This window comes from Chionomys nivalis, chromosome 9 (assembly GCF_950005125.1).
Source record: "Chionomys nivalis chromosome 9, mChiNiv1.1, whole genome shotgun sequence".
Taxonomy (NCBI): Eukaryota; Metazoa; Chordata; class Mammalia; order Rodentia; family Cricetidae; genus Chionomys; species Chionomys nivalis.
The window spans coordinates 53,807,853-53,834,027 of NC_080094.1; the positions used below are offsets into that span (position 1 = coordinate 53,807,853).

A 26,175-nucleotide genomic window follows, 5' to 3' on the forward strand; every position below is an offset into this window, starting at 1 on the left:
AGAATTTCTCTCTGGTGATTCTAGACCCTGTCAAGTTGATAACTGATATCAACCATCATAACACAGGGGACTGAATTCAACACATTCCTCACCTCTAGCCCAGCAGAATTTTTTAAAGGAAAGGGAGGAAAGAATGAATGGCAAGCATCTTGGTTTTCGCCCTGATTCATACTGTGGCGTTGGGGCTGGGGATGTGGTTCTGGAGTAGTTCTGGAGTAGTGGTCCTGCTGGGGCACAACAAACAAACAAAACATTGTGATGTTGTCCTGGTAACCATATGCTATAAAAGAGCCATGTAGGTCATTTCCTGCTGAGATCAGGGGGAGGTTACAAAATGGTACCAAATGTGGTAGAGTAGCACACACATAGAAGAACAGGGAAAGAAAAGATTATTCAATGTGTTATTTCTTGCTAGAACAAAATTGTAAGGAGCATTATGTCTTGTATGGAGACTTCGCAGTTTATTTATTTATTTTATTTTTATTTTTGATTTTTTGATTTTTCGAGACAGGGTTTCTCCATAGCTTTTGGTTCCTGTCCTGGAACTAGCTCTTGTAGACCAGGCTGGCCTCGAACTCACAGAGATCCGCCTGCCCCTGCCTCCCAAGTGCTGGGATTAAAGGCGTGCGCCACCACCGCCCGGCTGAGACTTCCCAGTTTAAAATGGAATTTTACTATCCTAGAATAGTATGTAAGATTCTTTATAAATCCAAGTTTCATTCCTTTGCATAACCCAAGACTTGAGCCAGTCATCTTTATTTTCCCAAATATTTCTTTATTAGTTATCTGTCACCACACACTCAATCAGTGTTTAAGGCAATAGTAAACATTTATTTTTGATGTTGTGAATTTATTATATCACATTGATTTTGTGGGGCTGAATTTGGGGAGTGGCTCTTAGCTGATTCTGGCTTGCTTATTTTATAAGTTGGTTGTCAAGATGCTAGCTGGAAGCTGTAATTCCAGCATGCCCAAGGCTGAGGCAGGCAGATCAGAAGTTTGAGGTTATCCTGGGTACACAGGGGCTACATTCTATCTTAAAAACAAAACAATGAAGATCCACACCTGGTGGTGGTGCCCACGCCTTTAATCCCAGCACTTGGGAGGCAGAGGCAGGCAGATCTCTGTGACTTTGAGACCAGCCTGGTCTACAAGAGTTAGTTCCAGCCGGGCGGTGGTGGCGCATGCCTTTGGTCCCAGCACTCGGGAGGCAGAGGCAGGTGGATCTCTGTGAGTTCGAGACCAGCCTAGTCTACAAGAGCTAGTTCCATGACTCCATGACAGGCTTTAAAGCCACAGAGAAACCCTGTCTCGAAAAACCAAAAAAAAAAAAAAAAAAAAAAAAAAAGAGTTAGTTCCATGACAGGCTTTAAAGCCACAGAGAAACCCTGTCTCGAAAAACCAAAAAAAAAAAAAAAAAAAAAAAAAGAGTTAGTTCCAGGACAGGCTCCAAAGCCACAGAAAAACCCTGTCTTGAAAAGCAAAACAACAACAATAATAATAATAAATAAAATAAAAACTTACCTCATTAATGCTGGGCAGTGGTGGCACAGGCCTTTAATCCCAGCACTTGGGAGGCAGAGGCAGGCAGATCTCTGTGAGTTTGAAGCCAGCCTGGTCTACATGAGCTAGTTCCAGGACAGCCTCCAAAGCTACAGAGAAACCCTGTCTCAAGCCCCCCCCCAAAAGAAGACCCCACAGTGAAACCCATTTTTAAATTAACCTATTTTTTTTTTTAAATTCTACCTGGTGTGGTGGCACATTTATAATAAATAATGGAAAAAAACACTTTTCTGCTTTCATCAAAAACAAAACAATTTGGCAACTTCTTTATGTTGAACAGAGCAAGATGACTTCATCATCAGTTGTCTTTGAATGTACATTTTGTTCTGCCTTTTGTCCAAGAATCTGAAAATGATAGGCAGGAAGCTGTCTCCTGTCCATAAAAGAACATAAAGAACCGGTATTTCCTCAACAGGAAGAATATTCCCGTCACTTAAGAAAACAATTAAAAACGAAGAGTTAAAATTCATCCTTTCTGTCCACGGCAAACACGCAGCAGTCATTGGAACTGTGAAGGAGAAAGAGCATTGGTCATGCGATATTTAAACAGACCCGAGGTTTGGTTTTGACACTAGCGTGATCTTGGTAAAGTTAACTCAATTTTTTTTTTCTTGGTTTTTCGAGACAGGGTTTCTCTGTTAACTCAATTTTTAATGTCTGTATAATGGTCAGTAAAGATGGGAGGGAGACTTACTCTTAGTTTTTTTGTTTTGTTTTTCACCAAAGAGTTTGGCACCCATTCAACACGAAATATAAATGTCTCCCACACAGCCTTAATGTTCCACCCTTCGTAGTTAAGTCTTTGAACCACTCCTGCAAACTCCAGCTTAGAGTCCCAGATTGGTCCACACGAAGGTTGCTCATTGTCTTTATCAAAACAGCAATGCAATCTTTTTTCCTAGGTTGCGAAGGGGCACTCCCTTCTCCAGGCTGACATCTCTGTAACACCTTCTTTTGCTCCTCACACCTTCGGGTTTCCTGGCCCTGGCCAGGAGCTTAGGTTAAGATTCTGGGGACAGCGCCCATTCCTCAGATCCTGGCGGCTTTAGGTCTGAGCAGGCGAGTAGACCTTAAGCAACGTCCCGGCCTTGCGATTCTCGTCGCGACTGCCTCAGTGAAATAGTATTTTTTCTTCCAAAGGGCTCAACTCTGTGGCCACAAGTACGCTGGACTAGAATACCTACTCAAGTCTGCTCTCAGAAGCTCAGCGCCCTACATCTCTCAGGGCAGGCCTGCCGTTGCGGCGGACACTGGAACTACAAGTCCCAGAATCCCCGCGCACACACGCACGCGCACTGTCATTGTGATGCTTCTTTCCCGGTAACTCGCCCTCTCAGGCAAACCTGAAGATAGCGGCAATTCTCCGGTGGGGGGCGGAGACGCTCTCGACCCAATTCTCCGCCCCCTCCCTGATAGGCAATGGGACTAGCCAACCGACGCCACGGGCTGGGAACGTGCTCTCCAATCAGCACCCGCGGCGGAAAGGTGGGCGGTGCGCGCTGACAGGGCAGGTGGGCTAGGCTGTGCGGCTTGCGGGGGGGAGAGTAACGTCGGGCCGGGTCAGCGGGCGCTGCAGTAGTCGCCGCAGCGGCTATGGGAGCGGTGGGGACGAGGCGGCGGCGGCGGCGGCAGGAGGAGGTGCAGGGGCTGGCACGAGAGCAGCGGCCCGGGGAGGCCCGCAGCAACACCCGCAGCCGCCGCCGCCGCCTTTAGACGCGGACGGCACCCGAGGGGACCGCCGGCCGTCTAAGCCGCGCTCGGGTCCCGCCGCAGTGGGCGGCGGGGGATGGGCAGGCGGTGGCGGGCCAGCCTGCTGAGCGGTGACTCCTACCGGTGCGAGCCCTGAGCTGGACCCCAGTCCTCCGCCTGAGATCCTGCGTCTGCCGCGGCCCAGGTAGGACACACCCCCGAGCCCCGGGGCGTTTCCAAGTAGCCGCTCTGCGCCCGCCGGACCCCTAGCCCAGCCCTACCGAGGCATGGAGGAGAGGCTCCCAGAGACCCTTGGGTCTCTGCCCATACCCTGGGCTGGTGCCAGACCCAAATTGGTCCTCATCCCCGAGACCCTTCTGGTTCTGCCCCATTTCCCCGGAGGCTTTGGGTGCCTTCCCTGAACTTGGAGGGTCACGAAGCTGCTTCATCTGTTCTGTGGATGACCCATATATCACTTGTACTCATGACTCTTCTGGTTACCAGGATCGAACAGAGAGGATTCTTTAAAATTATGAGCGTTTCGTTTTACCTTTATTTTTTCCTCGCTGTAATGGAAGAGGGACGGAGCTACGGAGTCTTTCTCTGGGGTAATAAGGAAAGCCAGACTTTGTAGTACTGAAGTAATGACTGGAGGGATTGGCTTTGACAAAGATGATGTTGTTGATACGCTGGGATGCCGAAAGAGGGACAAAAGAGCCTACGTATACGTACTGTCGAGTCAGAGAAGTAAATAATCATGGGGGTGCTAGGATACTTGATCTTCCAGTGAAGTTCATTTTGTTTCCGTTGTGGCGCTGCCTTAGAGGTAAAAATGACATTGAGTTGTACTTTGCTTTAGATTAAAGTTGATAGGCTTCTCTGCTCAAGCTTTGGAAGCTGTCCTTTGACCATTAAAGAAGAGAATTTTATCTTAACCTACGTATGATGGTTATTTAGTAGAATTGAATTGCGTGAGAGAGTATATTATGAATGGGCATATGTTTGTACTCAGACTCTCAAATACAAGGAGGATTCCGGCTGTGTTTTGTTAACAGTGTTTGGGTTTGAGCCATTAACAGTTGCCTTGACATTAAACATGGACTTGAGGATAGACTGCAAAGACCTATCTGTTTTCTTTTAACTAAGTGGACTAGAATAACATTCATTAAGGGATTTCAAAATGAGGATTTTAAAAGTGTTGAATGGGTTGAATACTTTGTGACTTGCCTGTTTAAAGAAGCTGTGATAGTGACAGATATAACAATATGACGTCTTGGAGAATCTATCCCGATTTGGATTGTGGTCTATTAAAAATTAAAACATAATGAAAGAAATTTTAGTACATAAGTTTGTATTTCCTATATGATGAATTTTTAGGAACACACCAAAAGGGATGGTTGAAGCATGATTGCAGAGGAAATTTCTCTAATAGTTTAACTTTATAGTGGAATGATAGAAACTGACTTCTCTCTTTCAGTTTTGGACACATAGAAGACATTGAGGCTCATACATAACTTTATTAATTTTGTAATTTGAAATTGAAACAGATTGATCATGAGTAGGGAGCTGGCTTAGAGAACATGTATATTCATATATATTATATATATCATTGAGTGAATTCTGTATTGTTTATGACTTTAGATTTTCATTTATTTATTTATTTATTTATTTATTTATTTTTCTTTTTTTCGAGACAGGGTTTCTCTGTGGTTTTGGAGCCTGTCCTGGAACTAGCTCTTGTAGACTAGGCTGGTCTCGAACTCACAGAGATCCGCCTGCCTCTGCCTCCCGAGTGCTGGGATTAAAGGCGTGTGCCTCCACCACCCGGCTAGATTTTTATTGTTAAGTAGTGGCTATTTTAATACCTCAGGAAAGCTGAGCAAATTGAGCTCAATTATGTAGGACTTTATATATCTTTAAATGTCATGCTAGTAGTGAAAGTTGTATAATTTATACAATTTTAGGGAGCAGTTTATACATAAGGCTGCGTTAAAATGTGACAGTCATGGGTTGTTTAAACTTTTTAAACTTTTTTTTTTTTTTTTTTTTTTTTTTTTTTGGTTTTTCGAGACAGGGTTTCTCTGTGGTTTTTGTAGACCAGGCTGGTCTCGAACTCACAGAGATCCGCCTGCCTCTGCCTCCCAAGTGCTGGGATTAAAGGCATGCGCCATCACCGCCCGGCTTTTGTTTAAACATTTTTAAGTATACTTATTTTTGTGTGTAGAGTATTTTGCCTAAATGTGTGTGCCATGATAAACTATTGGTTTTTCAAAGTATGTAGGTGTTGCACGGCTGAGTTAGTTCTGATCATGGAGTTTTAAGTTTCATTTAGGTGCTGAGTAGGACGTTCTTTGTGAACTACACCGCTTTATCAAGAATACATATGGATGACATTGCTTTGTTGTCCAGAGGCAGACTTACTCTGTAATTCAGGCTGCTCTTGAAGTCCCAGTAATCCTTCTTCCTCAGCGTCCCAGGTGCTAGAATTACAGGTGTCAACCACCATTTTTATGCCATACTAGGGTTCAAATCCAGGGCTTCATGTATTCTAGGCAAGCACCCCACCAACTGAGCTACATCCCCAATTTTTTATTTTATTTGAAAGAGAGTTTTCCTAGATTGCTCAGACTGGCCTGGGTCTTGTGATCTGCCTGTGTTTGTCAACAGAATAACTAGGTTTGCAAGCATGTACAACCACATCCAGTTCATTAGTCTGTTAAAAAAAATTTAAATTTTGTGTGTATGTTTGTTTTGTCTGCATGTATATAGTTTACTGACTGTCTACATGTCTGGTGCCCATGGAAGTCAGAAGAAGGTGCTAGATTCCTTGGAACTTGAGTTACTAATAGTGTGAGCTGCCACGGGGGTGATGGGAACTGAACCTGGGTCCTTTGGAAGAGCAGACAGTGCTGTAACCACTGACCCATCTCTAGCCCTCATTTACCTCTTTACACTTCCTTTTATTTTACTTTCTCCCATTTCAAACACTTGTTTAAAATATAAGGTTGCATTGTTTCCCTTATCTAATCATATGATCATCTCAATACTCTATTTTTGTTAATCTTTGCGGCTTTCTGCTTGTGTTGGAGTATGTTTATAAATTTTCTTTTTTCTTGGTCCACTAAGTATTTTAGCTTATATAATATCTAAAAATGGTTTTATTAACATTTTTCAATGACTAGTAAGGCAGAGATGAGGAAAGAAAAGTAAGAAAAAGAAAAACCAAAGAGAAAAGTGTGATACATACTGTTTGATTCAAAAATCACCTGGATGCAGAATTACATGGTTGCCGGGCGGTGGTGGCGCACGCCTTTAATCCCAGCACTTGGGAGGCAGAGGCAGGTGGATCTCTGTGAGTTCGAGACCAGCCTGGTCTACAAGAGCTAGCTCCAGGACCGGCTCCAAAACCACAGAGAAACCCTGTCTTGAAAAACCAAAAAAAAAAAAAAAAAAAAAAAAAAAGAATTACATGGTAAACTGGATTAGGACTTCCTTTCTTTTGAACTTCCATGACATTTAATAACTCAACATATTTAGGACTGTTGAAGTGGAGAAATGGCTCAGTGTTTAAGAGCACTTGCTGAAGACCTAAGGTTTAGTTCTCAGCACCCACATGGCGGCTCACTACCATTCATAACTGCAGTTCCAGGGGATCCAGTGCTGCCTTCTGACCTCCAAGGACACTAGACTCACACGTGATGCACAGACATAAATGCTGGCAAACCAGTCATACATGTAATAAATTATTCAAAACAATCTCTTGGAATCTTTGAATGGTAAGTTATTGTAACAGCTGCATTTGCTCTCAGTACTTGCTAAGCATTTCCCTTGTTAAACTGTCATGGGTTAAAGATTCAGTAGCAGCGCTGGGTGGTGGTTCTTGTTACACCTTTAACCCCAGCACTTGGGAGGCAGAGACAGTTGGATCTAAGGCCAGCCTGGTCTACAGAGCTAGTTCTAAGACAGCCCAGGCTACACAAAGAAACCGTGTCTTTAAAAAAAAAATCAGCAGTAGACAAAAGAGAAATATCTCTTCACTTTTAAGTTTACCATATAGTAGAAGCAGAAACCTGTAGAAACAGATACTTATGCAAGTGTCAAGTATTATGAAGAGAACGTATAAACATGAGCAGGTAGTTTCAAGAGAAGTTACTGTTTTATTAATCCTAACTAATTCTGTGTTCTCTATTAGCTTCAGAGGTCAGTGGAAATATTTCACTCTAATTAAATAATTAAAAATAAATATTCTAAATGAAAAAAGTAATAAAAGTTAATGTGCATATTACCCTATGTGTTATGCAGACATTGTGTATCTGCAATAAACAGGAGAAAAATAAAGAAGGAAACATTTTGTTTCACAGTTTTGAGGTTTTTATCCACTGTGGCACGGAGGGCATGGTGGAACAGATCAGCTGAGTTCATTGCATTGGGGAAGCACAGAAAATACTGATGCTCGTGCCCTCACAGATAAACTCAGAGGTGCACTTTACTAACCATCAAGTTGACAATTAAGATTAACCCTTACAAGTCCAAACACATCTCTCTCTCTCTCTTTTTTTTTTTTTTTTTTTTTTTTTTTTTTTTTTGGTTTTTCGAGACAGGGTTTCTCTGTAGCTTTGGAGCCTGGCCTGGAACTAGCTCTTGTAGACCAGGCTGGCCTCAAACTCCCAGAGATCCGCCTGCCTCTGCCTCTCGAGTGCTGGGATTAAAGGCATGTGCCACCACCGCCCGACCAAACACATCTCTTTAAACCATACATTTGGACTGGGAAGATAGCTCAATGGGTAAAAGTGCTTGTCACACAAGTCTGAGAAGCTGAATTCAAATCCCCAAAAGCCATGTGAAGCCAGATGTGGAAGTGCTTATCTGTACCAGTACTGAGGTGGTAGGTGGAGATGAGAAACCTTGGAAGCTAACATATGATATATTCAGGAAAACAGCAAGAAACAACCCTTCACATGTATGCTGTGACATGTGAGCCTATAGATACACACACACGACTCACTATAGAGAGAGAGATTAAAATAAAAACCTTGAAATTCCATCCCTGGTCTCCATGAGACTGATGTCCTCCTGAAATTACAATTATACAGTCCACCTCCAGAGTTCTCACAGGCTTTACAGTTCCGACATTGTTCATAAATCCGGGATTAAAATATTTGAGATGGAAGCAAACTCAGTTGTGATTCCTTGTAAAGTCAGAAGGAAAATTATATACTTAGGAAGTTTGGTACAGAGAAAGCAATTTCATTCCCAAAGGAAGAAATAGAAAAGTAGCAAGGTGGGGTTAGGACCAAAGCAAGACAGAAACCTCAAAGGGGAAACCAGTCCCATAGTTCCATGCCTGAACTTGTGATGTGTTCTCCAGATGAGCATTGCCTCTAAGACCTTACTGGTTGCAGCTCACATAGCCTTTTTCTTTGGTTACTTTTACTTGGTAGCAGCTTGTGTCTTTTTGCTTTGCACATTCCAAGTTCCTGACACATCCAACTTTCCAGGTCTCCATTGCATCTTTGGCTTCATTCTCATGGTTTTATACATTGCTCTTTAGGGGCTGTCTGCAGGAAGACTGACCTTGCTTTAAGTTGGAGTGAAAGCCTCCATCACTTTGTAGCCCCTTTAGTCTGTGAAATATATATCATATGATGATCAGTACAAGGTCTGTTGCTGCTTCCAGTGATAGGTACGTCTCATAGACAGTGGTCTCTTAAGTGGCCTTTAATAGCTGGATGTAAGGAAGCACTTGTCAAACTAACCCTGCACTAGCAAGGCACTCGGAGCTATTTTCTCAAAACAAGGTTGTTCAGGTGAATTAAAACTTATACAAATTCGCCGGGCGATGGTGGCGCACGCCTTTAATCCCAGCACTTGGGAGGCAGAGGCAGGCGGATCTCTGTGAGTTCGAGACCAGCCTGGTCTACAGAGCTAGTTCCAGGACAGGCTCCAAAGCCACAGAGAAACCCTGTCTCGAAAAACCAAAAAAAAAAAAAAAAAAAAAAAAAACTTATACAAATTCAGTCCGCAATGGATGACCTATGCTCTGAAATTCTTCCACCCCCAAGGTCTGATTGCTTATTTATATTAGTTATTCTTAAATAATCTTTAATTTTGCTGAACTCACAAGTAGAAGCCTCCAGTGAGGACAGCGTACATCTTCTGGCAGACTGTTTCTGGCATATTTCTCTGAATTCTTTTACTCTCCTGACCAAAAGTTTAGCATATTCTACAGCCTCCTCTTTATTTTTCTTGGTGTGTTGTTTCTTTAGAGCAGTACATTGGCAATTGTTTTGCAGGACACATGGAATAACTAGACACTGAATCTTGGGGACTTTGGTCCTGGGCTTCTTTTTGTTTAAAGGCATCATCTTTAGAGAGACTGAAAAATTTTCAGATTTTGCTAGCTCTTTTGGTCCCCAGCCCTTAGGGCACAGTAATCTATCAGCACAGTAGAAATTCTTCCCTCTTTTTTTTTATATATAAATTATTATAATCAAGTTGAGAACACTGAGATTGGTATCCACAACACATTCCCAAAAGACTGGAGTTTCTCCTTCCATTTCTCCTTGGTCTATAACAGGAGTGTCTGTTAGTCAACATCAGGCACACTGCTGAGTCAAGATACTTGACTACTGAGTCAAGATTTCGTTTCCACCACTGATTCAGACCACATAACACTCTACATGCAGAGCCTCAGCAGTATGGTCCTGTTCCTGTCTGAAGCCTCATGACCATACTCTTGTGATTCTCAACCTTCCTTGTGCTGCGACCCTTTAGTGCAGTTCCTCATATTGTAGTGACCCACTCCCAAACATAAAATTACCTGTGGTAGTTTGACTATAATTGACCTCCATAATTTAATAGGGAGTGGCACTACTAGGAGGTGTGGCTTTGTTAGAGTGGATATGGCCTTGTTGGAGGAAGTGCGTTACTATGGGAGCAGGCTTTGGGATTTCCTATGCTCAGGACACTGCCCAGTGTGTCAGTCTACTCGTGTTGTCTGCAAGATGTAGGACCAGCTACCAGCACCACATTTGCCTACATGACACCATGCTCCCTGTCATGGTAATGGACTGAACCTCTAAAACTGTAAGCAAGCCCTCCCTATTAAATGTTTTCTTTTTAAGAGTTGCCATAGTCATAGTGTCTCTTCACAGCAATAAAAACCTTGACTAAGACAGAGATTGGTATCAGGGACTGGGGTATTGCTGTGGGATAAGCCTGACTTCGTTTGGAGTAATAATGGACTTTGGGACTATGGATTAAAAAGCATTTGAATGTTTTAAGTGCTGCTTAATGGGCCATACCAGTAGGAGCACAGAAGACCTTGGTGCTGAGTGTGATTTGATCAACTGTGGTGCCATTGGCCATGCCAGAGGAGCAGCAAGTAGCAATTGAAGTTCCAGGTGTCAGCCCACCAGAAGGAAATTCTCTGATGGGTTAGTCTCCTTTTGGCAAGGCCACTGGACTACAGACCCCTGAATGTCTTTTGCTTTTGTTGTTTCTTAACATGTTCGCTGCTGCTCTATTTCTCTGGTATCTAGCATGGTGTCAGTGGATGTGGGGAGATCTCCACTGCCTGTAATATGGTGTGTTTATCTCAGAAACATCCCATTCTCCTGAGCATTTTTACCTGTGGATTGTCAAGAGGATGGCCCTTCCTGAAGCTGTGCTGTCTAATTTGATGGTAATAGTGGTAGCCTACAGAGTTTTGATGGATCAAAGTAAGAATAAGGATACATCCAAAGCCTATGAGTTCCACCTTAGGAGCAGCTGAGTTGAGGGGCCAGGCTGCTCTAATCTCTCAATGCTGAAAAGAGGCAGTCATGCGCCATTAGCTAAAACAAAGCTTTAAAGTAACTTCAAGTTAGACCAGAAGCCTTGCTAAGAGTTTAAGATAAATAACCCCAGAAAACAAGCTAAAGTCCACAAGGACTCATAGTTGATCTGTCTGACTCGTTAGGCTAGGGTCAAGAATATAGAACGGCCTGATTGTTTCTAGCTCCCCTTGCTAGGTCTGGTTAATAGTCAAGGTGATGATTAATTTCTTGCACTAATTCCTGACCTCAACTTTTTGTTATTGATGAATGGCTGTGCACCCTGAGTATTAAAAGTTCAGCTGACTGTCTTTATGTATATAAAAGTTTACGTTTGTGACTCCCTTAAAATTCCTAATAAGATTACCTTTTGTAATTAAGTGGTTTATTCTTTCTTTGTGACTGCAGTTTCTAGCCTGCCAACAAAAGAGTTGACTGAGAAAAATGCCACTTGCTTTCTCATGATCTAGGTATATTGTATATGGGTTATTGGGATGAGACTGTTTTAATCATGTAAGGGAGCTGAAAAACATGTCTTTACCTATAATCATTCACTTGGGAAATAGAATGCAACCTCTGACTCTTGTACTGCCTGGAAGATTCTGTTGGGGTATAAAAGCTGTAGAAAAGCATGAGAGTAGAATAAAGAAGGAAGCCATCAAGAAAATGTTTGAGTGTTATTTTCCTATAACCCCTTCAGATAGAAAAGTCTTATGCCAATTCTGTTGGATTCTTTTCAAAGCCCTATGCTGCTAGATGCTGGCCCCCAGACAGAAGTTCTGTGGGGTGCTCACTTAAGAGGTTTCAGAGAAGAACTTTAGTATGTTTCCTAGAGATCTTTCTTGTGATATTTTGGTGAAGAAAGTGACTTGCCTTTTGCTCTTGTCCAAAGAGTCTGCCTGAGATTAAATCAGAGAATTTGGATTGATTCTGTTGGCAGAGGAAATCTCAAAACACCCTAGTATAGACTGTTGTGTGGTTTTTAGTGGTAACTCTAATGAAGATTTAAAATGAAAAGGAGCAAGCTGATCAAGGTAAATCACAATATAAAAATTTGAGGAGAAAAAGAGCACCAGGAAATGGAATAGAGCTAAATTTTGTGTTCAAAGAGATAAACAGATTAAGAAATGGAATAAAGGGAGTGATGACCCCAGGGCACAATCTCTCTCAGCTAAGCTTCCAATTTATGAAAAGAAACTAAAGTTTAGAGTGGTGGGGCACACCTTTAATCCCAGCACTGGAAAGGCAGAGAGACTGGCAGATCTTTTGACTTTGAGGCCAACCTGGTCTACAGAACAAGTTCAAGATCAGCCAAGTTTAGGTGGTTAAGGACAGAAAGCTGGTGAAGATATAATTGAATAAGAGGGCCATGTTCCAGCCCCAGCAAGCAGCAGAACTTGGTAGCTTCAGCCACATTAGAGTAAGGATTGAACAGCACTTGGGAGGCAGAGGCAAGCGGATCTCTGTGAGTTCGAGACCAGCCTGGTCTACAGAGCTAGTTCCAGGACAGGCTCCAAAAGCCACAGAGAAACCCTGTCTCGAAAAACCAAAAAAAATAAAATAAATAAATAAATAAAAATAAAAATAGAGTAAGGATCGAAGAAATGGGTTATAGAATATGCCTCCACGCCTGAAAAAAACCACTGAAACCAGGCATATGTTAGGGGTGTCCCTGAATGGAGGCCTAGTAGAGAAGTCATTGCATGAAGCTGTGAAGTTGAAGCCTGGGTTGCCTTGGAGAACCCAAAATGTTAGAGATGCCAGAGTTGTGGGATAGCTGCCGAGGAGAGCTGCTAACAGAATAGAACCAGCCCAAGAGAAAGAAGTGTATTGCAATCAACAAAGCTGAACAGAGGGCCGGGCGGTGGTGGCACACGCCTTTAATCCCAGCACTTGGGAGGCAGAGGCAGGCGGATCTCTGGGAGTTCGAGACCAGCCTGGTCTACAAGAGCTAGTTCCAGGACAGGCTCCAAAACCACAGAGAAACCCTGTCTCGAAAAACCAAAAAAAAAAAAAAAAAACCCAAAAAAACAAAGCTAAACAGAGTTGGAGATCTGAAGAATGCTTTGACATCAGACATGAAGATGTAGAGTTTGGAGTTTGCCCAGCTGGTTTTTGATCTTTTTGGTCCAGTATTTCCTCACTATGGCCCCTTCCCTAAGTTTTGGGGTGGTAATCTGTCCTATTACATTACTTGTTGGAAATATGTGATCTGCTTTTTTTTTTTCAATTTTGATTTTATAGGGAATTACGGTTAAGAGATTTTATGGATCTCAGAAGAGACTTTGGACTTTTTAAAAATTTATTTAACTTTATGTGCATTGGTATGAAGGTGTCAGATTTCCTGGAACTGGAGTTACAGACAATTGTGAGCTGCTGTGTGGGTGCTGGAAATTGAACCTGGGTCCTCTGAAAGAGCAACCAGTGCTCTTAACCACTGAGCCATCTCTTCAGCTCGAACTTTGTACTTTTAAACATTGTTGAGAATGTGATAAAACTATGGGGACTTTTGAAGTTGGACTCTATGCATTTTGCATTATGATATGGCTACAAGCTTATGGGGGCCAGGGAATGGAATGTGATAGTTTGAATGTAATTGACCTGTATAATCTCAATGGGAGTGACACTATTAGGAGGTGTGGCTTTGTTAGAGTGGTTATGGCCTTGTTGGAGGAAGTGTGTCACTGTTGGGGTAGGCTGTGAGATTTCCTATGCTCAGGACACTGCCCAGTGTATCAGTCGACTTTGTGTTGTCTGCAAGATGTAGGACTGTCAGCTACCAGCACCATGTGTGTCTGCATGCCGTCATGCTCCCCATCATGATGATAATAGACAGAACATCTGAAACTGTAAGCAACTCAGTAAGCACCACCCCCTCTATGGCCTCCAGGATCCTGCCCTGTTGAGTTCTTGCAATGACTTCCTTCGGTGATGAACAGCAATGCTGAAGTGTAAGCCAAATAAACCCTTTCCTTCCCAACTTTTTTTTTTGTTCATGGTGTTTGTTTTGTCGCAGCAATAGAAACCCTAAGACATATTTCATTGCTACTTCATAGTGCAATTTTGGTACCGTTCTGAATCATAATATAAGTAAGTGTCTGATATGTGCTGGGCAGTGGTGGCACAAGCCTTTAATCCCAGCACTCAAGAGGCTGAGGCAAATGGGTCTTTGAGTTCAAGGCCAGCCTAGACTACAGAGCAAGTTCAGGACAGCTAGGGCTACACAGAAAAACCCTGTCTTGAAAAACAAACAACAAAATCTGATATGTGTGACCTGAAGGGGTCTGTCCTGTCCTGTCCCTTTAAGAGACAAGCCCCGCCCACCCCCTCCCCCTTCCACAACAAACCTGCTTTGAAGTTTTTTAGAGGAGACATGTACAGGCCTGGTGAAGTCAGTGTGCAGAAAGACAGGGCTGAAGATGGCATGTCCAGCTTTTAAAGGCTGCCTAGCTCATGCACACAGGGGATGATGGAGCTCACAAATGCGCACAAGGGCTTACATAGCCTCGTCATACATAGGTGATGCAACCATGCTGCACTGGGTCATGTAGGGCCTTTTAAGGTCCCCAGGGTGGCTAAGTGTTTTTGCATGCCTGGTCCTGGAACCCAGAAGTGCCAGCCATGTTGGTTGGCTAAAATCGTAACAGTCGTGACCCACAGGTTGAGAACCTTTGCCATAGTCTATTTTGTCTTCATTCCTGTTAACATGCTGGTGTGACCTATCAAAACCACCTATCAAGCTCTACTTAAAGCATTCATTATTGGCCTTCTCTAGCCTGGTTTTCCAGATTCCCCCACAAAACAGTTCCAAAGGATTCTAAACCATACGGTCAGTAAGAACAACCCTGCTTTCAGTTTTCAGTGCTGCACATTTCATCGTTGTGGCAGAATAATTGACAGAAACAACGTAAGGGAGTAATGGCTTGTTTTGCCCCATGGTTATTATGGCAGAGAGATTTGATAGAGCTGAGCTCACATCCTGGTGGCCAGGAAGTAGAGAGATAATGCCTGTACTTTGGAGGACTTGCTTTTGGTTCCCCTTTTATTTCATCCATGTTCTCCCCAGTGGGTTGATGTTCTCTACATTCCCCCGTCATCCTGCTTGGAAATGCTGTCACAGTCACACTCAAGAGTTGTGCTCTGCTAACTTCCTAGGTGCTTCTTAGTCCAACCAAATAGACAAAATTAGCCAGCACATCTTGAAACAGCTTTAGAAAATAGTATCTTTTCAATGACTTCAGAACATCTACACCCTTCCACCTCCACTGTTTCCTCTTCTACTTTCTTTTTTTTTTCTTTTTGGTTTTTCGAGACAGGGTTTCTCTGTAGCTTTGGAGCCTGTCCTGGAACTAGCTCTTGTAGACCAGGCTGGTCTCGAACTCCCAGAGATCCGCCTGCCTCTGCCTCCCGAGTGCTGGGATTAAAGGCGTGCGCCACCATCGCCCGGCTCCTCTTCTACTTTCATATCATGTGTGTTCTATTATTTCCTATGCCCCTCTTCCTTGATCCCTCTTTTTCCCCTCTAATGGGCTCCATTTTACATAGCAATTTAGAAATTATTATTTTTTTTAGTTGTTTTATGTGTGGGGTGCTCATGCAACAGAGTATGAATGTCAGAAGACAACTTTGTGGAGTTGACTGTCCTATCTTTTATGGGTCCTAGGGATTGACTTCAGGTTGCCAGGCTCACATGACAGAATATATAAAATAAAGTGGATAACATCTGATGAGACACACAAGTTTGTTCTCTGGCTTCAGTATGTTTGAGCACACATGTGCACCTGAACACACAAATGCACACAAAACAATCTTCAACTTTTATAACATATTTTCAGTGTTCTGTTTTGCAAGGGTCTATTGAAGGCAAAGGTTCATTGCAAGATGAATTTTAGACACTCTGCACCAAAGAGGTTAAGCCTCTGATGGACTGAAAGCTATGGTTTTGCAAAAGCCTCTTTTATTGTTACACACACACACACACACCCCAAAATAAAAACCTTTAGCAAACCAATTTCTGAATACCAAAACCTCTTATTGGGAACTGTTTGAAGAAACTGTTTGCCTAAGCAGTTCTCAGCCATGAGAACTCCTGGTTTGCCAGGTCCTCTTTAAGACTAAGTTTTGCAAAGGCTCTGAAACTCCTTCAGAAGAACTCAGCTGAGAATCACTGACTTTAAACAAAGGGTAGTTAAAAGCCTAGGTGTTATCACTCCAGAATTCAAGCCAGATGCAGTGGCTCTGTGGAATCTCTCACTACAGCATATCATGACGAACTGGAAAGTGTGGGGTCTTACACTTTAATAATAGGTGATGTGAGCCCGGCAGTGGTGGCTCCCAACTTTAATCCCAGCACTCAGGAGGAGAGGCAGGTGGGTCTTTGTGAGTTTGAGGCCAGCATGGTCTACAGAACTAGTTCCAGAATAGCCAGAGCTACACGGAGAAACCCTGTCTCAAAAAGCAAAAAAATAAAAAAGGTGATGTAAGCCGGGTGGTGGCGCACGCCTTTAATACCAGCTCTCGGGAGGCAGAGGCAGGCAGATGTCTGTGAGTTCGAGGCCAGCCTGGTCTATAAGAGCTAGTTTTAGGATAGGCTGGCTCCAAAGCTACAGAGAAGCCCTGTCATAAAAAACAAAAAATAAAAAACAAACAGACAAAAATAGGTGATGTGTGGTATAGTTAGTTCTTATCAAATTTGGAAAATTTCTCAGACATTTGCTTCTGCTTCTCATCCTCTCTCCCCATTTCTTTGGACCCAATTGAGGTAAAATTAATGATTAAAAAATGGAAAGAAATTGTTGCTGGTGGTGGAGCATGCCTTTAATCCCAGTACTCAGGAGGCAAGGGCAGGCCATCTCTGTGAGTTTGAGGACAGCCTGGTCTACAGAGTGAGTTCCAGGGCAACACAAAGAAACTCAAAAACACTCTGTCAAAACCAAAAAATGTAGTTGAAGTTTCTTTCCTGCCCACCTGTTCCCAAATACCCAGCAGCCACTTCCCAAATAATTGACTCAGGGGCTTACTATAAGATATAAATGCTTGACTGATAGCTCAGGCTTGTTACCAGCTAACTCTTACACCTAAATTAACCACTTGGCTTGGTACCTTTTTACAGTACAGCATTCTCACCTTCTCTCTGTCTGCTGGCAACTCCTGATTCTGATCTTCTTCTTCCCATCATCCTTAGTTTGGTCACCCCACTATTCTTCCTGCCTGGCTACTGAACAATCAGTTTTATTAAATCAATTCGAGTGACAATCTTTACAGTGTACAAGAGGATTATTCTACAGCAAAAGAGTGTGTGTGAGAGAGTGAAAGAGAGAGAAACTTAAGTTTTCAGTAACTGAAAATGGAATAGACAGAATTGCAGAAATAAATAAAGGATAAATGATCTTCAATGTTTTTCCTGGGTTATGATTAGATTGTTAGCCCTTCAGTGTTACCCCCAGCACCCTAAGGCTTTGTTCATTTTATTTTTTTCCTCTATGTTTTTCATTTGCCCCCACTTCTACATTCATTTCCCTCTGGATAGTCCCTTTTCTATAGTTTAAAGCTCACTATTCTTCAGGTGAGACTCCATACACAGATGTTTCTAATGCCTGACAAGTTGACATTAAAACCAACTGTAGTAACCAACTATAGTAACTATCTCTATAATAAACCAACTCTGAGATTTGTTTGTTGATTCTAAAAAGGGGTTTAATACAGGGTTTCTCTTTAGCTTTGAGGCCTCAAACTCAAAGAGATCCGCCTGCCTCTGCCTTCCGAATGCTGGGATTAAAAGTGTGTGTGATATTTCCTTTTTTTTTTTTTTTTGTTTTTTGTTTTTCGAGACAGGGTTTCTCTGTGGTTTTGGAGCCTGTCCTGGAACTAGCTCTTGTAGACCAGGCTGGTCTCGAACTCACAGAGATCCGCCTGCCTCTACCTCCCAAGTGCTGGGATTAAAGGCGTGCGCCACCACCGCCCGGCGTGTGTGATATTTCTTGATTCTTGATATTGTTTTTTGTTTGTTTCTGTTTCATTAATTTTTGTCTTTAATTTTGGTTGTTTCTTGCCATCTACTAGATTTGGGTTTGGTTTGTTCTTGTTTTTGCAAATTCGTGAGTTGCGTCATTAAGTCGTTTATTTGCATTGTCTTACTTTTTATTGTAAGAGATTAGAGCTCTAAATTTCCTTCTTAGAACTGTTTTTAGTGTGTCCCAGAGGGATATTTCTTTGGTATGGTTTCATTTTCAGTTAATTCTAGAAATTTGATTGGTTTCTTGATTTCTTATTTGACTCATTCATCATTTATTTGGTAATGTATTGTTTAATTTCCATGAGTTTCTGTGCTTGTTTACTGTTGATTTGAGCTTTATTACATTATGGTCATGATATGGAGTCCTTTCCGTTTTCTGAGTTAAGATTTGTTTTGTGTCCCACTATTGGTCTATTTTAGAGATACTTCCGTGGGCTGCTGAATAGAATATACATTCTTTGGGTTTGGGTTGGGATATTCTATAAATTTGTTAGGTACATTTGGTGTGTGATGTCATGCAGTTCTGATGCTTCTCTATTTTTCATTTGATCTGTCTTTTGGAGAAAGTGAGGCATTGCAATCGCCTGTTATCATCTGGTTTGGAGTCTGTGTCTTTAAGTCCAGTAGTATGCTTTCATTGGAAATGAGTGCGGTAGATTTTGATACATATATGTTTGGGGTGTAATCTTTTCGTGGTTAATTGTTTCTTTGATTAGAATGAAGTCTCTCTCGCGCGCGCATGCGCGCGCGAGTCTGGTTTTTTGAGACAGGGTTTCTCTATGTAACATCCCTAACTGTCCTGGAACTAGCTCTTGTAGACCAGGCTGACCTCAAACTCACAGAGATCCGCCTGCCTCTGCCTCCCGAGTGCTGGGATTAAAGGTATGCACTACCACCATTAAGACTCCATCCTTTCTTTTTAAGGTGGTACCTGTCTTTTAAAGTAGGATGAGTTTCTTGTTGACAACACAAAGATGGATTTTGTTTCTTAATACATATTAACCTATCCTATGTCTTTTGACCGGGCAGGGGAATTGAGGCCACTAATGAATTATGAAATCTGTGTGCTGTTGGTTTGTTGTTTTTTCTTTTTTAATATTTATTGACTTTTCGAGACAGGGTTTCTCTGTGGCTTTGGGGCCTGTCCTGGAACTCACTCTGAAGACCAGACTGGCCTCAAACTCACAGAGATCAGCCTGCCCCTGCCTCCTGAGTGCTGGGATTAAAGGCGTACGCCACCACTGCCCAGCAATGTTCTTTTTTTCTATTTTTTTGTGTTTTCTTTTTTTATTGACTTTTATTGAGCTCCACATTTTTCTCTGCTCCCCTCCTTGCCTCTCCCCTCCCCACTTCAACCCTCCCCCAAGTTCCCCATGCTCCTAATTTACTCAAGAGATCTTGTCTTTTTCTACTTCCCATGTAGATTAGATCTATGTAAGTCTCTCTTAGGGTCCTCATTGTCGTCTAAGTTCTCTGGGATTGTGGTTTGTAGGCTGGTTTTCTTTGCTTTATGTTTAAAAACCACCTATGAGTGAGTGAGTACATGTGGTAATTGTCTTTCTGTGTATGGGTTACCTCACTCAAAATAATGTTTTCTAGCTCCATCCATTTTCCTGCAAAATTCAAGATGTCATTATTTTATTCTGCTGTGTAGTACTCCATTGTGTAAATGTACCATGTTTTTCTTATCCATTCTTCGGTCGAGGGGCATTTATGTTGTTTTTTTTTTCTATTTGTGGTCTTAGTCCTATTTGTGTTCCAGTGACTATAGCTTTATTTGTTTTCTTTCTACAGTCTTGGCTATGCTTGCTTTTCTTCCCAGTCTGAGGTATTGCTTCTGGGAGTCTCTTTGGGCTGATTTGGTGGACGTGAATGGTTGTAGCCTGTTGATACCATGAAGAGTTTTTCTTTCTCCTCCAGCAATAGCAGATAGTTTTGCTGTGTACAGTAGCTGAGGTTGGCACCCATTGTTTTATAGAACTTCAAGTACATTACTCCAGAATCTCCTGGCTTTTAAAGTTTCCATTGAGAATTCAGCTGTTATTATGGTGGGTTTCCCTTTATAAATGACTTGTGTTTTTTTATTTTTTTGTAGATTTCAGTGCCTTCTCTTTGTTCTGCATAGTTAGTGTTTAATTATAATATGCTGTGGGGAGTTTATTTTCTGGTCCTGCTCCTTGTGTCTGCATGGAGATGTCTTCCCTTAACTTGTTTTCTTCTGTGATCCTGTTGATGATGTTGTCTGTGCCATCTACCAGATTCTTCTCTTTCTATGCCTCTTTTCATGGTGTCTCAAAGTTCCTTATGTTCCTTTCATTGTGGGTCAGTTTCACAGTCTCTCTCTCTCTCTCTTTCTCTCTCTCTCTCCTCTCTCTCTCATATTCTGTGCATGAGTTGTTCCGTGCTCTACTTTACTTTCAAGTCTATGATTGTTTTTTTAAATTTTGTGTTCTGGGGTTCACCTAGATGATTCTCATTGGAGAACATTTTATAGATTAGTGGATTTGGGGGGAAGCATACTGTCCTGGCTTTTTCTTTCTTTCTTTCTTTCTTTCTTTTTTTTTTTTTTTGTATGATCACAGCATGTGAACTTCCCTTCTTCCCTTGGTTGTGTATCTGAGGTGAGATTCTGGCCTGCTATGCTGGGCTAGTACAGGAACTGTAGACCAGAGCAAGGCTTGGTAGCATGAGAATGGTGCCTTTCTGATACGCTTATTATATCAGATATATACCTTTTATCCTTAGACATGCATTCATTCATCCATCCATTTACATGTCTTTTATATCTGTGCTTTTCTTTATTTTGTAAAACAGTCAATGTATCTATAACAGCTGTTTTAAAATTGTTATCCACCAATTTTATGTGTACTTGTTCAGTTTGGTTGGTATTTCTTTTTGTTTATATCCCTGGCAGTTTTTGAGTGAATACCAGACATTGTGATTTTATGTTGCTATATTCTGTCTTCTTCTCCAAAATTTTTTAAAAATAATTGTGAATTTTATTTTGGGATGCAGTTGTTTGAAAATAGTTTCATCGCTGGGCATTGGTGGCACATGCCTTTAATCCCAGCACTCGGGAGGCAGAGGCAGGTAGATCTTTGTGAGTTTGAAGCCAGCCTGGTCTACAGAGTGAGTTCCAGGACAGGCTCCAAAGTTACACAGAGAGACTCTGTCTCAAAAAAAAAAAAAAAAAAAAAAAAGAAAGAAAAAATGAAAGAAAGAAAGGAAAAAGAAAGGGGGGAACCAAAAAAAAGAAAAAGAAAATAGTTTCCATTCATTGTCCTGTGTGAGATGTGGAGATATTCGCCTGCCTCTTTCCAGTGGGTTTGTCCTTTAACTCACATTATAACATGCACTGATTCAGTCAAAGCCTCACAGAGGGACTCTAGAGCTTCTGAGCTTGCTGTCTGCTCTCCATCCCTGTGCTCGCTCAGAGTGCTCTCCAGGCATGATCTGGGGTGGTGGAGCTTCCTTCACTTACTCATCTTTTCTCCCACATCTCTGTTTGCTGCCTGTTGTCTGATTTTTGAAACCCTCCATTTTATATATTTTGTATGCTTTTATAGTTGGTTAGTAAGGTAAATCTGGTTCCTTCTAGTTTGTTGTGGCCAGGATTAGAAGTGGTAAGGTGGGTGTATTTAAATTTCAAACAAAGAGGAGTCATAGTTCCCACTCACACTAGAAATAAATAAATTATGTATATACCCAAATATAGCTTTAAGTATGTTTCCTCATCTTTAAATGCATCATAGACTTTTCCTAATGAATCATTTAACATTATATTCATTGACATTAACATTAGTTAAAAATAAGTTTTGATATTTTTCTGCTAAAGAGTAAAGTCTTATATAAATTACATAAGACTCTTATAAAATCATTTTGTATAATTAGTAAATTATCTTGCTTTCATCTAGTGTATAGAAATTTATCACTTCAGTCTGTATAAATAATAATAGTCTCCTAACCGAGTTCTTGCTCTGAAGTCATTCACAGATGGATGGATACTCCCCAGCCTTCTCAAAACAGAGTGAAATCTATGTAATTAGCCTATTTTCTTTTGATGGGAGAGGGAACTTTTTGTGATAGGATCTCACTGTATATAGTCCAGACTTCCCTGGAACTCATGATAATCCTCTTGCCTTATGACTTAGACTCTGGATTGTGGTTTACAGACATAAACCAGCATTCTCAGTTTTAGTTTTATTGTTTAAGTCTCTAAAATGATACTTTTGTTAAAATGGCATTTTTGTGTATAGTTGATTTACCCCACACATATACTTGCTTACTCCCCATCTCCCTGTCTCCCGTTTTCCATTTCTACAGCCTTCCTCCATTCTTCCTTTTACCTTCCTATCACATGTCCTATTGCCTTTCCCACTCACTGCCTTAAAGCTTCCGTTTTCCGTCTTCATGGGCTCTTCTGGTTTACTGGTCTGTACACACACTCAGTCCTACGTGAACATGCATGTAAACATTAAAGACCAGGATCCACATGTAAGAGAGAATATAATATTTTCCAGGTCCATCTGTTTTCCTACAAATTTAATAATTTATTTTCTTTGTGAATGAATAGAATTCCATTGTGTCTATGTACCATGTTTTATTACTCATTCATCTCTTGATGTGTATCTAGGCTGACTCCATTCCTTGCTGTTGTAAACAGAGCAGCAGTAAACATGGATGTGCAAGTAGAGTATATGCCCTGAAGTAGTTTAGCTGGGTGCTGTGTGAATTCTATTTTCAGATTTTTGTAAAACCTCCACACTGATTTCAATAGTTTATATTTACACGCTAGCAGCAGGGAATGAAGGTCCCCTGTTCTCACAAACTCTTTGACATCTATTGTCATTTGTTTGCTTGGTAGTTTTCTGACTGGGGTGAGATAGAATCTCAGAGGAGTTTAATTTGCCTTTCCTAATGTCTAAGGATGCTGAACACTTTAAAATACACACATTAGCCATATGTGTGTCTTTCTGTGAGATCTATTTATTTATTTATATTGGTTTTTCGAGACAGTGTTTCTCTGTGTAGCTTTGGAGCCTATCTTGAAACTCACTTTGTAGACCAGGCTTGCCTCTGCCTCTCCAGTGCTGGGATAAAAGGCGTGTGCCACTATATCTGGCTATTGCCAGTTTTTAGAAAAGGACCATGCCCAAAGAGAGCCACTTCCTCGAACTGAGCCCCATTCCCATTGGGTTCTACAACCTCTCAAAATATCACCATCTGGGTACCAAGAGACATGAATCTGTGATGACATTTCACATTCAAACCATGACACTCTTCATTTTATTTGGTTTAGTTTGTGTTTTTGTGGTGCTGTGGATCAATCTGAGGGCTTTATATATTCTGGGAAAATGAGCTGTATCACTGAACTGTATCCCTAACCTTGATTTATACTTTGTTTCTTCTTTTTCCTCCTCCTCCCCTCTTCCCTCTCCCCTCCCTCCTCCTCCTTTCTTTTGATTGTATATGTGTAGTATGTATGTGTTTGTTTGGGTGTGTGCATGTATTCATGCAGGTATACATACGTGTATATGTATGTGGGTATGGAAGCCATCATTGAGTGTCGTCTTATATTGTTTCCTACCTTAATATTTTTGGGTTTGTGTGGGTTTTTGTTTTGTGTGGAACTTGCTCTGTAGATCAGGCTTGCCTCAAACTCACAGAAATTCTCCTGCCCCTGCTTCCCAAGTGCTGGGATTAAAGGTGTACGCCACCACTGCTTGGCCCAACCTTAGTATTTTAAAATAACGTTCTTATTAAGTTTTGAGAATTTAATATACTTTGATCATATTAATCATATCCCCCAATTTCTCCCACCTACCTACCCACCCAACTTCATGTTCTGTCTTTCTCTCCCTCCCTTCCTTTCTCTCCCTGCTCCCATTTTTTTCTCTCTCAAATCTGCAGAGTTCAGTTTGTGTTGGCTGACTGTTCTTGGTGTTGGGGCCTGCTCTGGAGGTGGTTGATTTATCAGGGGTCCTACCATTAAAGAAAACTGACTGACTCTCCCTCTCCCAGAAGCCATCAGATTTCAACAGCCTCTCAGCTTGGATGGGACTTCCTGTACCCCATCCAGGCTGAATTTTGTCTGGTGTTAGCTTACACAGGTCTTGCACATGCTGTCAAAATCTCTGAGTTCATATATGCAACTGTCCTGTTTTGTCTAGAAAAAGTTTCTCCTACAGTTTCTGCCCTCCTTCCATGAAGATCCTTAGATCTTGAGGGGAGAGGTATAATATGAACATGCCATTTAGCACCGAAGACTCAAATCTCTTACTCTGTATGTTCACCAGCTTGCACTTTGTTCTGAGACGCTCATTGGTGGATTAGGTTGACTGGCCAGTGGGCTCTAGGTATTATCTGTATGTCCCTCCCAACACTGGGATTAACAGGTGATTATTTACATTCTTAGATTTTTTTTCTGAATGTTTCCCCTTTGCACCTCTTACTTTGTTTTACTTGTTCTTAGGTAACATAGGTGAACCTGTGTGACTAGAATCACATGCAGGTCTTACTTTGAGCTCCAAGTGCCTATGATTTCACTGCAGGTTCATGATTTGGTTATTGAGAAGATGAGAGGTCTGTGATGTGACCTTCATCTGAAAGAACTTTGCAGTCTAGGATGGATACTGTCAGTATTTATTTATTAATTTGCTGTTGCCCTCAATCATTTGCTATCTAGCAAATGTTTCAAAAGATTTTTAAACCACATTTTCTTTTACAAGTTGATCTTCATTTAGCATGTTCTGTCCATATTTTGATCCTCTTTGGGTCTGTTTTGTCAACATGTCCAGATTTAGCGTTACTGTCAGAATTTATTACCATGAGATTTGCTCACTATTTTAGGTCATTAAGACTACTGCCAGAGCTGGAGGTGGTGGTGCACGCCTTTGATCCCAGCACTCAGGAGGCAGAGACTGGTGGGTCTCTGTGAGTACCTGGATGACCTGGGTTGTATAGTGAGTTCCAGGACTATGTAGAGAGAACTTGTCTCAAAAAAAAAACCAAACAAGAGACTTTTCCAGAAAGGAATTTATTTAATAATTCTCTTGAAAATAATGCTATTGCTCTGACTTGTCTTCATGGTGTTAGTCTTACATAGTTATTGACTATTGGTTTTATAGCCATGCTATATAGTTTTTCAGCTATCTGTGATGTAGAATTGAAAAGGAACCTGTAATCATGCATTCTGAGAAATATATAATTGAAGCTTGGCAGATTGTAACTGGAGATAGTCTGACTTTGTATTTGGCCTTCAAGGTCCTCCTGTCTCAGCCATCGGATGTGTGTTATAGTGCTCATTTCAGGATTTGGTGTTTTAAAACATTTATCTCAGCCAGGCAGTGATGACACACACCTTTAATCCTAGCACTTGGGAGGCAGAGAGACAGGTGGATCTCTGTGAGTTCGAGGCCAGCCTGGTCTACAAGAACTAGTTCTAGGACATGCTTCAAAGCTACAGAGAAAACCTGTCTTAAAAAAATCAAAAACAAACAAACAAAAAAAAACAACCCATTTATCTTGAAAAACCAAAACCAAACAAAACATTGATCTCACAGTGTCTGTGGGTCACCATTTTGAGTATAATCCAAGTGGGAACACATTCAGAATGTGTTATGTGAGGTAGTCAGGGTAGGCTGCAACCATCATGGGATAAGGCAGGGGAAGGATCCAAATTTGTTCTGATGGCTGATAGAAGGTTCTGTTTCTTGCTAGTAGTGATACCTGCTTTTTACAGAAGCTGCTTTCATTCTCTGCCAGGTGGTCCTTCCCATGGAGTTATAGGCGGATGCTGCACGGTGGCAAGCAAACAGGGAGAGACAGCGAGGAATTCTCTTTCCTCACTTTGGCTACGTTCTTTTAAATTAGAGGCAAGAAACTAGATCCAGCCAAGCCCTCAAGGGAGGGAAGTGATCAAAGGCTGGAGGTAGAGATAATTGGGAGCTATTTTAGAAGTCTCTTCATGGCCAGATCCTGGTGGCACACACCTTTAATCCCAGCACTTGGAGGTGAGACAGGCAGATCTCTGTGCATTTGAGGACAGCCTGATCTACAGAGTGAGTTCCAGGACAGGCGGGACTAGACGGTGAA

At 41.7% G+C, this 26,175-nt stretch overlaps 1 protein-coding gene across 1 annotated transcript in view; it reads left to right on the forward strand.

Moving 5' to 3' along the window:
* The first annotated feature begins 3,117 nt into the window (after positions 1-3,117).
* Ttbk2 (tau tubulin kinase 2) overlaps positions 3,118-26,175 on the forward strand; it is a 117,754-nt gene continuing 94,696 nt past the window's right edge. The window contains exon 1 of the mRNA XM_057780314.1: positions 3,118-3,457. The gene's annotated coding sequence lies outside the window, so the exon portion shown is untranslated. The remainder of the gene's footprint in view (positions 3,458-26,175) is intronic.